General features: G+C 47.1%; 1 long non-coding RNA gene across 2 annotated transcripts; it reads left to right on the top strand.

The window, feature by feature from the left end:
* The first annotated feature begins 1504 nt into the window (after positions 1-1504).
* On the top strand, positions 1505-7190 carry LOC109250489 (uncharacterized). Of its 2 annotated transcripts, none has more exons than XR_008418377.1 (3): positions 1505-1774; positions 3108-3290; positions 6889-7190. It is a non-coding gene; the product is annotated as an uncharacterized LOC109250489 (long non-coding RNA). The 2 variants fall into 2 exon arrangements; XR_008418376.1 differs by having other exon boundaries at positions 1512-1774; positions 3108-3238.
* Positions 7191-7836: the final 646 nt, after the last annotated feature.

Consider the following 7836-nt stretch of genomic DNA (forward strand, 5'->3'; position numbering starts at 1 on the left):
CCACTGGCCTAGCTGACTCTTCCTGGCTCACCAGGATTAGACACAAGGTCCTGCTGAGCCCACAAGGCAGTGAATATACACCTCCCCGCAGCTGGATCTCTATGCCTGCCTGGCTCTTTACCCCCTACCCCTTATCCCTGGCTTCCTCTCCCTCAGATAACAGCCAGCACCCAGTGGGGTTCTCGAAGCCTCAGGGGTGCCCACCCCCTGCGCCTACCCTCCAGCATTTCCGTCTCTCACTTCGGGCCATCTCAAGCAACCACCTTAAGCTTCCCTCTCCTAAATCCTCTCCCCAGGTTATGTCCTGGTCCAGACCTAAAACCCCTTTAAACATCCCCAGTGTAGACCCCTCCTGGAACTGCAGACTTGCCTGTCCATCTATCCATCTCTTTTTCTCTCTTTCCCCCCACACCCCATCCCCGCGCCCCCCCGCCCCCCCACTTCTGGAACATCTTCAGATTCACCGGGTCCAAAATGCAACTTCTGACCTTCCCCCCTACAGCCTGCTCCCTCCACCCAATTTCTTCATCCTCATTCTCCCAGATGTTCAGAAAAGAAGGAGAAGAGGAGGAAGAAGAAGAAGAAGAAGAAGAAGAAGAAGAAGAAGAAGAAGAAGAAGAAGAAGAAAAAAGAAACCAAAAAACTTAGGGTGGTCCTTCACTCCCTACCTTCCTTCACAGCCTGATGCAGCAGGCAGAGGACTCTCTGTCCCTAAGCTCTATCTGGACTCAGGGTGCTTTGCCTTCACCCGAGTCTGGACCCCGTCCTGACGCTCCTGGACTCTACTGCGGCAGTCTCATCGGTCTCCCTGCCTCCACCTTCATCGCCCCTCTCCCACCCCCCGAGCAACTTTGGGGAAACTTAAAATCCTAGCGCAGATCCTGTCCCTCTTGCGTCCCCACTCTCCGTGGCTTGTGGCGGCCCAGGAAGGAAGGTCCCCGCCGGTCAGGTGCCTTCCCGGGTGTGACTCCGCCCCCCAGGTTCCATTGCCCGCGGACACCGCAGGGGCGCTCGGCTTCCCTCGAGGTATCCCGAGGGCTCCCGCCCCAGTCGCACGTCCAAGCTTTTGCACGTGCTCGTCCTTCTGCCTGCAACTCCCCCTCCACGTTCTCCCACTGGCTGTCGGAAATGGGGACCCCACTCAGAGCACCCCACCGTGTTGGACACAGCCGCCCGGCCTTCAGTGACCAAGGCAGGCGCCCTCATTCGGAGCTTTAGGATAGGGAGGTGGCGTCGGGCGGGTGAGCACCTGGGAACGACTGCACCCCTGCGCCGGGTCCGACAGCGCAGCCGCCGCCATCGGGGCCTGCTGGCGGAGTGAGGCCAGGAGACCCGGGCGGGGACCCGAGCTCCGCGGGCCCCAGCCCGCCCCGGCGGCGGGGTGACACCGGGCGGCGACGCCGCCGAGCCTCAGGCCCGGCTCAGTGCCGCGGGGACGTCTTCTCTTCCGTCACCTCCGGTGTGACTCGGGGATCCCGGGCCGGGAACGGGTAAGATAACCACGGCGAGGACAGAGCCAGAAGTCCCGCCCCGAGAGGGCGCGTAATGCACGCAGACGACCCTCTCCGGCCTCTTCATTGGCCAGTGGCGCCGCGGCTTACGGAGGAGAGCATTCTGGGTGATGTAGTTCTCTAGCACCAGGCAAAGGCCAAGGGCCTGGGAGCTGATAAAAGTTAGCGCGTCCAGTACAGTGTTCTCAGGGCCCCGAGGAAAGACTTCAGACAGGACCGTGGTTACGAAGACGAAGAAGGCATGCCGAAGGGTCCCGAAGCAGGTAGACAAGGGTGGCTCCCGACTCTGGTTCCCTCGGGAGAGAAAAAAAATCCCCCCTGCCTGTATGGTTAGAAATGGTGTTCCTAACTAGCTAGCAACACCGTTTTACCCACTTGTGTCTTACTCCGTATCCCGACGTGTGTCCAGTTCTTTACAAATATGGGATCTAGCAGGAAACAAAGGGACTTCCCAGGAGCCATTTCCTGGGGGGATAGTGGCTGCGGTGGTCACATGTGGACCAGGGGCCATCTGAACCCCAGGGAAAAGTCTGGAACACCATGATTTCATCTTCTGGCTGGGAGGTGGTTAGAATTTCACCGGAAATTTTAGTGACGGGGTCTGCGTAGGGAGTTGAGATGATCTCAGGGAAACAGCTGTGAAATACCGATTTCATTAAATCTGCTAATAATGATTATGCTAAGATGGGGGCAGAAATAGCTCTGGATAAACATATCTGGGACACGCTCAAAGGCTAGGATCTCATTTAGTTTGACCAGGGAACAGAAGTTTGAGAAGCCGACGACATGGTTACACTGGAAACGTGGCTACTCTGACGCTTTGACTTTTTTTTTTAATTTTTAAAAAATGTTTATTTATTTTTGAGACACACACACACACACGCACACAGAGCATGAGCAGGGAAGGGGCAGAGAGAGAGGGAGACACAGAATCCAAAGCTGCTCCGGGCTCCGAGCTGTCAGCACAGAGCCCCCCCCCCCCCCCCCCCCACGTGGGGCTCGAACCCATGAGCTATGAGATCATGACCTGAGCCCAAGTCGGAAGCTTAGCCTGAAGTCAGACGGTTAACCGACTGAGCCACCCAGATGTCCCTGACGCTTTGACTTTCTAAAGTATGATATTTTAAACCATTCTTCAGGACACTGGGCAATACCAACTTGAAGAGAGAGGCAAGGTGGGAATTGAGGGAGTTTTCAGAATGGTAATGACCAAGTACTCACACAACTGCTCCTTAGTAACCCGTTGGTTTGGTAACTTCCCTCCTCTCCACAGACCCCTACATTTGGGCTCACGCTCGAGCCTAAGCAGGCACTGAGATGCAGCTCATTCCTTGCTGTCGAGAGAAACATTCCTACTAACCACCCCCCGCCCCAGATCATGCTGCCCATTCACCCCCACAGCTTCCCATCCCTGTCATAGTTCCTGCTAGCCCTGCTCACCGCTCCTTATTTAAAAAAAAAAAAAAAAAAAAAAAGCCTTTTCCTGTTCGATTTTGAGATGCCTGTGGATCTTGCGGTCGGAGCATTCTCTCTATTGCAACAGTCTTTTCAAATAAATTCTTTCTTTACCTACCCCTGGATCTGTTTTATTGACAGATTTAAAGTGTCGTGAGGCAACTCAAGATTGGACTTCACTTACAGAACCCTGTCGTACCTGCCCAGATACCTAACGGCACCTTGCAATTTCTTCGAACTCGGCTCTTGTTCGTGAATTCGGGAATCTTTTGGTAAATTCAGTTCTCACACCAGTGCTCTGGGCATCATGTCTATTACAGCACAGTAAGGAGTTACTTTGATTCTTTGGGCATAGGAATCTTTCTTTGGCACTTTGAGTGGGCAGTCGTTCCCTGACTCTTGAGAAGGAAACTTCCCTACTCTTCTGTATGATGACTCCTTTGTTTTTCCTTGGGAATTGGAGGAGGGAATTTCTTTGGCCCTTCCGACAGGGATGATACAGGGGAGTAATCAAGCAGAACTCTTTCCTGGCTTCTTTAAGGGCTTATCTCTGGTCTAATGAACTAATATCGTGGGTAACTCTCACTCTACTTTCCCTGCTGGACTATATGCTCCATCATTATGGCATTAATTCAGTTCAATACCTTCAAAAGTAGCAAGATTTTACTACAGAGAATTTAGAATTTCGGTGGCCTCTTTGGGAAACATGGGATCTCCCCATGCTGGCTCATCAATTACCTATCCCTTCTATCACCTGCCCCCCCATCCTCCTTCCTCCTTTTCATGACCTTCAAACTTCCCTTCATCTCCCTGAATCCTTCGATCTGTCTCTCCCCCTTTAACACTCCTACCTCCTCTATCCCTCTATCCACTTCTGCCAAACTTTTTCCATCCCACTTGGGCCCTTCAACATCTTATAGTCACTTAAACTCTAGGCCCCCCTCTCCCTGTTGGAAGTTATTAAGCGGCTTCGGGACCCCGAGAGCAAACACCTAATGCTGAAAAAGCTACTTAGAAACAGGCTGAGTGCTTTATCAACTCAGATGAGCTTTAGACACCCAGACAGACGGTCACCTGATATCTCCTCAGTCCCTTGCCCAAGATTTAATCCACAGCCTCCAAAGAAAATTAAGGGTCTCCTCCACTAATATTGTTGGGGGCGCTTCAGCTCTCATAATGAGCAGATGTCCTCCATTGCCCCATCCGCCAGAAATGTAGTCCTGATTTTTATAAAAACGTAAAGGTGTCCAAGGGCAAGAGCCAACTGTTTGTAACCAATGAGTTAAAAATTAGAAATTAAAGCCATTAGTTCAGCCATTAGTTCTCTGTGTCTGCCTGTCTATGTATTTATGTATGTTCTTTTCCTATCCCTAGATAGTATTAACATATTAGATTATAAAATGCCTTAAAGAACTCTATTTTAATTGGCTTAGAGGTAAATAAGCACTTCTATAAATTAAATATGTCTAAAATTCTCAAAAGTTAACGGAATTTAACATCTAGGATTTTCAAAAATAGTCTTATAGAAACTAACCCAAATATTTTTTTAAGTTTTTATTTAAATTCCAGGTAGTTGGGGCGCCTGGGTGGCTCAGTCGGTTAAGGGTCCACCTTCAGCTCAGGTCATGATCTGGTGGTTCCTGAGTTGGAGCTTCAGGTCGGGCTCCGTGCTGACAGCAGGGGGCCTGCTTGGAATTTTCTCTCTCCCTCTCTCTGTCTCTCTCAAAAATAAATAAACATTAAAAAAAAGAAAACAAATTCCAGTTAGTTAGCATACAGTGTAATATTATAGTTTTTAAAATTCAAGTGAACACAAGTTCAGTAAATCTTGGCAAACAAGACTAGTTTAGTATTATTGGTTTAATAAAATTAGCTCTTTTATCTTCTGAGTTATCAAGTTTAGATAAAATATAAGCAGACTTTTTTATTCTATTTGGAATATTCTTCCTAAAACGTACACGGGTTTACTGATTGAATAGACTAACGCTACATCTATTAAACATTTAAGATTGTTAAAAATGTAAATTTGTGTTGAACCAAATTAAATCATTATCCTGACAAACTTTATGTTGCCACGAATTATGTTTTATAATATGTCAGCTTGAAAACCGTTTTCAAAATCTTCTGGTAAATTCAAACCTTAGACTTACGCTAAATTAATTAATGAATATTTATTAAATAACTAGATCATTTTTACATAAGATAAATATTGAAACGCTAATTAGTAAGCATACTTTTAAGGCTATATATGTTTGGCTCTATTAATAGTCATTTTTGCCTCGATGAAACGTTATACTACAAGAGATAATTATAGCTATAAAAATTGTGAGACCTATATTCATAAGGTCTGGTGATCTGCTACAAAATACTGGTGTGTGACAGACAGTTCACAATTTTCCACCTCCTGGCTTTCTCTAAAATTAAAGTTACTGTGGATGAATGTTGGAAGCAGTATCTGTGAGTAAAACTCTATCAGTAGCAATAGTAGCATATAGGAACAACTTTGTAGGCAAAGCATAGAAGATGTGTTCTTATTAAGGGAAAAAATAGTTTTGTCCTAAGGTAAAATGACTGGTTGCTCCAGAATAAAAAAGAAGAAAATGTAGGATAAAATTGAAACGGATGTAAATAGTGATAAAGGGGGGATTCTATGTGTTGTGGTCAAAGATGGCAAAGGATTAACAGGCTTATTTTTCATTTTTTAAAAAGGAAATTTAATATCAAATATACTCATACAAAACTGGGATTGGGTTTTTCTCTGTTAAATAACAAAATGTTTTTGGATTGTAGATCTGCTCTTAATAGGAAATTATAAGAGTTTTTCTTTGACTTCTAAGTAATCTGTCAAGAGAGGCAAGAATACTGTGCCTCATCAGAGTAATTCCCTATGCTTTTGTGTTGATTTTATTATGTCCTTGATTATTTAAGAAACCAAAGTCTTCTCACTTTTCAAAGTTTGAACTTCTTTACAAACTGCCATAATTTCCATGCTTTGCTCTGGGAAACCTTACCGAAACCACGAATGTGATCGCCACCGAACTACATAAGTTTCAACAAGTGGTCCTTTAAACTCTTATGGCACTGGACATGATTCTGGCTTCCCAAAGGGGCACTTATACAGTGAGCGGTGGTGAGAAGGACTGCCATGCATATGTTCTCCAAAACATCTCGGATTGTCTATGCTAGCACCAAAACTATTCAAACACAAACCATCAGATCACCACTGCTATTCTCACTCTACCATCTAAGGGCACTTTGGGTCCAATGTCCTCGACTCCTCTCGGTAGACTCCCTTCTGGTATCAGATTTGGGGTTTACTCCCACATTCAGCCTTTAGTAATCATTCTTTTTGTTATATTCCTAGGCATACCTCTCACCAGTGCCTTGTCTCTAAGACCTTCCAACAGCTGTTGGTTGATAAAATGCTCAACATATAATATAGGTAATACTTCAAAGCCAACAAGACTGTGTGTCCAGCCCACCCGCGAAAACCGCTGTGAGCAACTTTGACCTCATGGCAACTCTAACTCTATCCATGGTAGTGTTTAGGACAGTCTTTGCCTATTTTATTTTATTTTATTTTGTTTTGTTTTATTTTTTTAATTCATTTTCTTAAGTTTTATTTATTTGAGAGAGAGAGAGAGAGAGAGAGAGAGAGAGCACAGGGGAGGAGCAGGGAGAGAGAGAATCCCAAACATGCTCTGCACTGTCAGTTGCGGGGCTTGAACTCACGAACCAAACTGTGAGATCGTGACCTGAGCCAAAACCAAGAGTTGGACACTTACCTGACCGAGCCACCCAGGCGCCCCCTGTCTTGGCCTATTTTAAGCAACACCAGGGACTGACCAAGTGCTCCCAATTATCCATAACATACCCTCTGACCTGGCTTAACCAAACTTTAGTCACGCTTTTCTCCTCACAGGCTCCTGAATTTTGGCTCACCCCCAAGCTTAAGCAAGAACCAAGATGCAGAAATTCCCCATTCAATAGCTCATTCTGAGAATGGGCTAAAGACAGAGAAACGTTTCCCGTTTGCGTGATGCGTCTGCTCGCTCCCACCAGCGGCCCCCGCACACGCACGCCAACTTCCTCCTGCCCCTGCTCCCCCTTTCCTATAAGAGAAACACCGTTTTCTGTTCAATTCTGAGACCCTCGCGGGACCTGTGGTCAGAGCATTCTCTCTGTTGCGGCGGTCTTTTCGAATAAAGCTGCTTCTTACATAAATCTGGATTTGTTTTTACTTGACAGTAAAAATAAGCAGGGATTCTGTGGTTTAATGGTTACTCCTCATTTAACAGATACAATTAAGCCCCTACTGTGTTTCAGGCCCCGTTGTGGGTGCAAAGGACACATCAAAAACGAAAAGACGTAGACCCCTGCCCTCACGGGGCTTGTGTTCCAGTCAAGGAAGAGGGAAGGGAACCATAAACACCTAAAAAGTTAAATGCTACTGCATAGAGAGCCAGTTATGGGTGATGAGAAATGGGGAATCCTGCCCCCTGCCCCCGACGAGGGCAGTAAGGGAAGGCCTTACTAATCCAGGGCATTTAGGCAAAGGCTTCAAAAAGCGAGGGACCGACTCTGCAGCTCTCCTGGGGGCAGAAGAAACGGCCGGAGACAAAAGCCCTCAATTGGCGTTGCGTGTGCCCTTCTGAAAAAGCGACGGGGCTCGTGCCGAGGGGACCAGGTGAGCGAGGAGGAGAGTAGAAAGGGATGAGCCGCTGGTGAGAGACAGCAGGCAGGAAAAGGAGGGAAGTAATAGGAAATTCATCTCTCCGTTTACGTGACCACTCGGTTCGCGGCGCACAGGCCGCACCGTGCTGTCTGTGGTGGTGAAGAGGGGAGGCGTTTGTCGTGGTCTGAAGGCAAG

The sequence above is a fragment of the Panthera pardus genome, unplaced genomic scaffold (genome assembly GCF_024362965.1).
Source record: "Panthera pardus isolate Hobbes unplaced genomic scaffold, ASM2436296v1 HiC_scaffold_27, whole genome shotgun sequence".
Taxonomy (NCBI): domain Eukaryota; kingdom Metazoa; phylum Chordata; class Mammalia; order Carnivora; family Felidae; genus Panthera; species Panthera pardus.